The sequence below is a fragment of the Tupaia chinensis genome, unplaced genomic scaffold (assembly GCF_000334495.1).
Source record: "Tupaia chinensis unplaced genomic scaffold, TupChi_1.0 Scaffold143976_1, whole genome shotgun sequence".
NCBI classification, from domain to species: Eukaryota; Metazoa; Chordata; class Mammalia; order Scandentia; family Tupaiidae; genus Tupaia; species Tupaia belangeri.
The window spans coordinates 183,847-189,904 of NW_006203827.1; the positions used below are offsets into that span (position 1 = coordinate 183,847).

The 6,058-nt window shown below is 41.4% G+C and overlaps 1 protein-coding gene and 1 pseudogene across 1 annotated transcript in view; one reads left to right on the top strand and one right to left on the bottom strand.

The window, feature by feature from the left end:
• SLC16A2 (solute carrier family 16 member 2) overlaps window positions 1-6,058 on the top strand; it is a gene marked incomplete at its 5' end in the record, with an annotated part of 201,503 nt that overhangs the window by 99,188 nt on the left and 96,257 nt on the right.
• Window positions 3,879-6,058, bottom strand: part of LOC102469992 (cytoskeleton-associated protein 2-like pseudogene) — a 9,891-nt pseudogene continuing 7,711 nt past the window's right edge.

A 6,058-nucleotide genomic window follows, 5' to 3' on the forward strand; every position in this document is an offset into this window, starting at 1 on the left:
CCGCTAGCTCGTTTGTTGGAGGCTGAATTATTAGTAGAAAATCTTCATTCCCTTAAAAATCTAGTTCACTGTAGCCATGTGGAACCTTCTCCTGAAGGCCCGTGGTTTCTTCTTTCACTGTTGCCATGTGGAACCTTCTCCTGAAGGCCCGTGGCTTCTTCTACCGCTAGCTCGTTTGTTGGAGGCTGAATTATTAGTAGAAAATCTTCATTCCCTTAAAAATCTAGTTCACTGTTGCCATGTGGAACCTTCTCCTGAAGGCCCGTGGCTTCTTCTGCCTCTGGAGTTAACAGTGTTCTTTACCTTGTTCCTTTGCTTGTGATGGGTCTGCCTCTAAATGGCAGATACAGATGTACTGGACAGAGGATCTTTGGCTCTGGTATCATTACCAAATCAAATAAATTGTAAGGTCAAAAGACATTCCAACTCTTAGCTTTGTGCTGCAATAAACTACCTCAAAGATTTGAGACTTAGTAATTTACAACTTCTCCTAGGAAGGATTCAGGCTTAATCTCATCTCCATTGTCATCTGGAGAAGCCAGGATGCTCTGTTTCAAGCCCCTTATCCTGTTCCCTGCAGTGGCCTCTACTCTCTCCTACCTCAGTGAAGTGTCTCCTTCTCAGCCTTTCAGTCCAAGCCAGGCAAGCTCCTTTAATAGCTACCCCCACTCCCCCCGAACTCCTCTTCCCTATAGTGACGGAAACTCCACCTCTGTTGACCCAATGTCTTTAAAGAGGGTCCTGAGATGCCCCTCTGAGTTTGGGTGGAGCCCTTGCATGCATCCAAAGAATGACTGGGAATCAAGATTGTTTGTGCTTCCTGGTTCCCAGTCTCCTTTGGGGGTTAAGGCTCTTTTCATTTGAGTTGGGTCTTAAGTATTTGTTTCCTAGGTAACCTCCTGAAACACTAGCATGTTTCATCCAACTGGTTCTAGTTTGATGTTCTTATCCCAGCATATCACAATTTCTCTATCAAGCCTGCTGCAGATCCACAGAGAATCAGTTTCTTGGGAAGGGAGAGGGAAGGTTCGCAGGCCTGGAAGACCATGACCAAAGAGAAACAGGATTGAGCAGGGGACAGAAAAGTACTTGTGCTTAGGACTAGTGTAACAGGAATTCACTGGAGGCTTAAAACACCTAAGAAAAAACTGAAGTAAAAATCCCATCAAAATAAAAGCCCTTCAGAAATACCCAGGAGTTCAGCCTCGGATGCCCCAATTACCTGGGTCACCAACTTCTGTTTCTGTATAGTGTGATGATATATGGTACCATATTCACCTCTTTGAGATTCAGTTTCCCTACCTATAAAGTGAAGGGGGGCTAGACTTTACCAACTTTAGGATATACAGTGAGAAAGTAGCTAGCCTGGGAAAAAAAAGAGACCTGCATAGCTCTAGAAATTACCCAGAACTTTCCCAGGGATTATTGCAGAGGGAGAAAATGGATGTGGAGAATGAAAATGAGAAAAAATTCAGAAGTTCCAGTAAGCTGACAAGTGCCCCCATCACACCAAAGCATTCTTGCTCTTATGCTGTTCATACAGTGTGCTTCAGTGTAAGATTACAAATAGATTACAAATAGAGGTTTCCATGGTTTTAAAAAGTTTTACTTTTCAAAAAATAGTTATTTTATTTAACTATTTATTTATTTATTTATTTATTTATTATAATTTGACAAAGAGAGAGAAAGTGAGAAAACAAGCCACCAGGTCCAGGATTCGAACTGTGGTCAGCCATATGGGAGTCCAACATCAGTCACCATGCTGCCTGCTGAGTCCAAAAGGTTTTACATTTCTAACTTCTAGGTGCAGTGAGTCTGGAAAAGTGAGCATTTAGTTTCTGTAGTTTCTATAAGGCTGAAAGAAACAGAGAAGAGAGTTGGAAATGGATATTGAGTTAGTTCAGCAGCATCTACCACAATTAGTATTTTTGCTTTAAATCTAATTACTTTTTTTGGAGACATTTTTGCTATAGGGTGTGTGCACTTGCCAGAAAGACAGAGAGAGACAAAGAGACAGAAAGCTAGAAATCACCCCCCAGGAGGATGGCCATGCAGCAATCCCTTCTCCTCCATTCTCCTCTCAGGATCTTGGGCACACACGCACACGTGCCTGGCATGAATTTAAGCCTCTGGGGCCAGGACTCGAACTGTGGTCGACTACATGGGAGTCCAGAGACATAGCCATTATGCCAACTGCTGGTCTTATAAATCTAATCACTTTTTAAAGCTTAATTTAGCTATAAATGATATATAGTAAGCTGTACATATTTAAAGTATATAATTTGATGAATTTTGATAAATATATATACCCATAAAATCATTGCAATAATCTAAAGGATGAACATATCCATCATCTCCAGAAAATTTCTTCAGGCTCCTTGTAATTCATCCCTCCCTCTACCACCCTCCCTAGGCAACCACTAGCCTGCTTCCTGTTACTATAGTTGGCACTTTTTAGAATTTTAAATAAATGCAATTGTGCAGTATGTACTCATTTTGTTTAGAGATTCTTTCACTCAGCATAACTATTTTGAGATTGGAGTGGCATGGCCCTACCTCTGCATGGGACCCCTCCCATCCTCCATCTGGGCCATCAATGCAGGGGGACGGACACAAGACACGAATTGGTTTTCTCTGAAGGCAACTTAGTTACGTACACTGAGAAAGTAGAGCAGGCAGTGGAAACACAGGTGTTGAGTTTGGGAGGCCACTGTGCTCCCAGTCCAGACTGGAGCAGGCAGTTGGGTTTCCCCAGTTGTTTTTATTTTTTTTTTCAGGAAAGAAACAAAGATTTAATGGTTTTTGTTTTAGATAATACTTAAATACTAAGCCAGTCAAAACACATTGGCTAGGTTTTCCTATACATTATATTTACACAACGACTGATTTTACCTTTCCAAGAACAGTTGCCCAGAGGAAGAAAAAGCAACCTGTTATAGTTTCTGGGGCCCGTATTGCCTCAGGTCAGCTGTCCCCTAACAGAGCAATGAACTAAAAAGTAGGTGTCTTTTTCCCTTCCCACTTCTTATGTTTTAACTTGAAATGTCTCTGAATAGGAAGTGTGTGTTTTTTGGGATATAAAAAGCTAGATGACCACCCTAATTCAGAATTGTGTTTCATCCCAGGAGACCAGGCAATAGATTGGGTTAAGAATTACCCCTTATCGGGAACCAGCAGTTAGCGTAATGGCTATGTTGCTGGACTCCCACGTAGTTGACCGTGGTTCGCCTCCTGGACCCGGTGGCTTAAAACTCACGCTGGGCGCATGTGCGTGCGTTCCCAAGATCCCGAGAGGAGAATGGAGGAGAAGGGATTGCGGTGTGACCATCCCGCCTGGGGGGGTGGTTTCTCACTTTCTGTCTCTATATCTCTCTCTGTCTGTCTGGCGAGCGCATGTGCCCTATAGCGAAAACCTCTCAAAAAAACAAATGACAAACTGGTATCCAAGCTCAGATCTTCCACAGCATAAAGACTTGTCCTCTCTGTAATGGTGGATGCAGAAAGGAAAGTACATCATATTGTGGGACCAGCTTTCAGATGCAAAAAAAAAAAAGTCTATGCTGGGATTAAAGCAGGTTAATAAACTGTAATTTTTGGTTTTTAACCATACTTACGGGATATTGAATAGTTTGAAATTTAGATGCTGTAAACCTATAGCAACCTACAGTCTTAAATACACAAACTGAAGACTTTGCAGGGGGATATAAAATTTGATAATAAGTTCAGACAATTACTTCCTAGGCTCTTAGACCATAATCTACATCCATGATACCTCTCCATGATACATATTTTTTGAGGTTATCTGTACAAGGGCATTTCTTGTCTCACAGAGACTCAGAAACACTTTCATTTTATTTTTTTTAAAGAAGCATCAAAAATTATGATTCAAGAACTTGAAACCCGAATGTAACAGGCAAAGCCTCATTTTTATGAAATATGAAACACTCTGTATCTTCTATTTCTAATAGCTCATCAAGAGATGCCACCACTAAATCATGTTCCTGCAGCATTTCTGGGTAGCAGGACACTGCCCGCTCGATCCTTGATGAACGCCGCACGGGAGTGATGAGCTTCATGTCTTACACTTCCGGCATTCCACTTAAGTTTGGGATTGAGGCGATCTGTAATGTGATACCAGGATGATTCTGCGGTTCTGCCTTGGTTATGGGGGTACTGCTACAACCTGTTTCCTCTCTTTTGGAGAAAGACAAGGCTTTTCAGATTCCATCTTCATACCAGCTCTTCTACTGATGTTTTATTAGTTTCAGCAACTTCCTCGTTTCTGTTTAAGTCTTGCAAAATATTAAGAACAACTTCTCGCAACTCTTGTATTGGTGTTGCTCCATTTTTAATGGCTTCTTCATATAGTCCAATAACATCAAAGATGCCTTTATGAACCAACAACTTGGCTTTGCAGATACAGAATTTAGCGAATTTTTCAGCCTCAGGAATGCTGGACAATATGGTAAATATTTCATTAGAAGATACACCCCCTTCAATGAGCTGCAGACATTCGCTCAGAGTGTTGTTAATTTTGTTGGACAGTTCAAGTTGGGCTTTCTTTTCCTCTTTTTTTGGGTGCTCTTACAGAATGAAATACTCATGTCCTCTATTATTTTTCTTTTTGTTTTAAGTTCTATAGGAGGCCATTTATAGATTTTTTTTTCCCCTTAGATTTCTGCCATTCTTCTAGTTGTTTCCTTCGATCTTCTGCTGTTGGCTTCTTTTTCATATCTGGATTAGTTTGAGTCTCATTTAAGACTCCTTTCCTATTTATGGTTGTGTGACCAGCTTGCATTTTGGAGCTGTCTTATTCAGAAAATGATTCTGATGAAGAGTCTTTTTCAGCTTGGAGTTCAAAGTCTGTGCTTTTTGTTGAAAGTCCTATTTATTACCATTGGTTCCATCCGCTCTAATGCTTGGGATGCTTGGAATGACTGAATTAAAGCTGCCAATTGAAAGTTAGCAGTTGTCAGATGAGACCTCTGGCTATGGCTTTTGATCTCTGAAGTACACATGGTGTTGGATGTCTAAAACAAGGTTGAGTGGACTTCCGATTTTCCTTCACATTTGGATGTTAGTTACCATACTCACTCTGAGGCAAATTAGGGTATATTCTGGGTTTAGAAGTTTTTATTTTCTGTTCATTAACAAGGTATGACTGTGACTTGTCCTTGACCACTGGCTTCTTTAATACTTGAGTCCTATTAAAGGTCTGAATATGGTGAGAGGGAACTGTTCTTGAGTGTTTTTCTCCTGGTCTTCTAAGACTTGCTCCTTTAGACAATTGCTGTGACTTTACTGGTAGAGTCCTGATTTGTGTTTCTCCAACAAGTTGCTTATTAACTCTGTCTTTAAGAACAGCACTATTCACTGAACTTTTGCCCATGGCTTATTTAGGAGCCAAACTTCCCTTGATTGGATTATGAGAGTTAGTCTTTGTCTTAGTTATGGTACATGATTCAGGATCTGGCTTCCTCTCAGGTTCTAATAAGGTTTGGGGCAAGTTCTCTTTGTTCATCTCTTTCAAAAAGATATCCGAAGATTGGTTTTCAACACAGGTACTGTCCACAGAGTCTATACATTTAGCATTTCCTTGATCTGTTACTTGCTGCTTTATAGGTTTCAATTCCTGCATATTGAGTAACCCCACAGGTTTTCTTGACAGTTCTCCTGCAGTGGATGATCCACCTTCATGCAGCTGATGAGTCCTGCAGGAACGCTTACCGTTTGGCATCGAAGAAACACATCCTAAAGTCAGCCCTTTGCCCACAAGTTCTGATGGCTCCAACTTTGCCTTCTGTGACCCTGTTCTGGGCTGGAGTTGAATGCTAACGGGCTGTGTGGTTTTGACAGGCAAGACAACGTGGTGGATAACATCCTTTTTGGGTCTAATAGTAGATTTAGGAGGTGGTGGATTCAGGCAGTTATTCTTCGGTTTTAGATAAGGTTTGGTGTTTTGGTTCTTTAGTTTTTCCTTGGCTGCAAGGTATTCCTGGAGTTTTCTATGCCGTTCCTCCGCGGCGGCGGCAGCGGGCCCCAGCCGCACCCCCCCGCT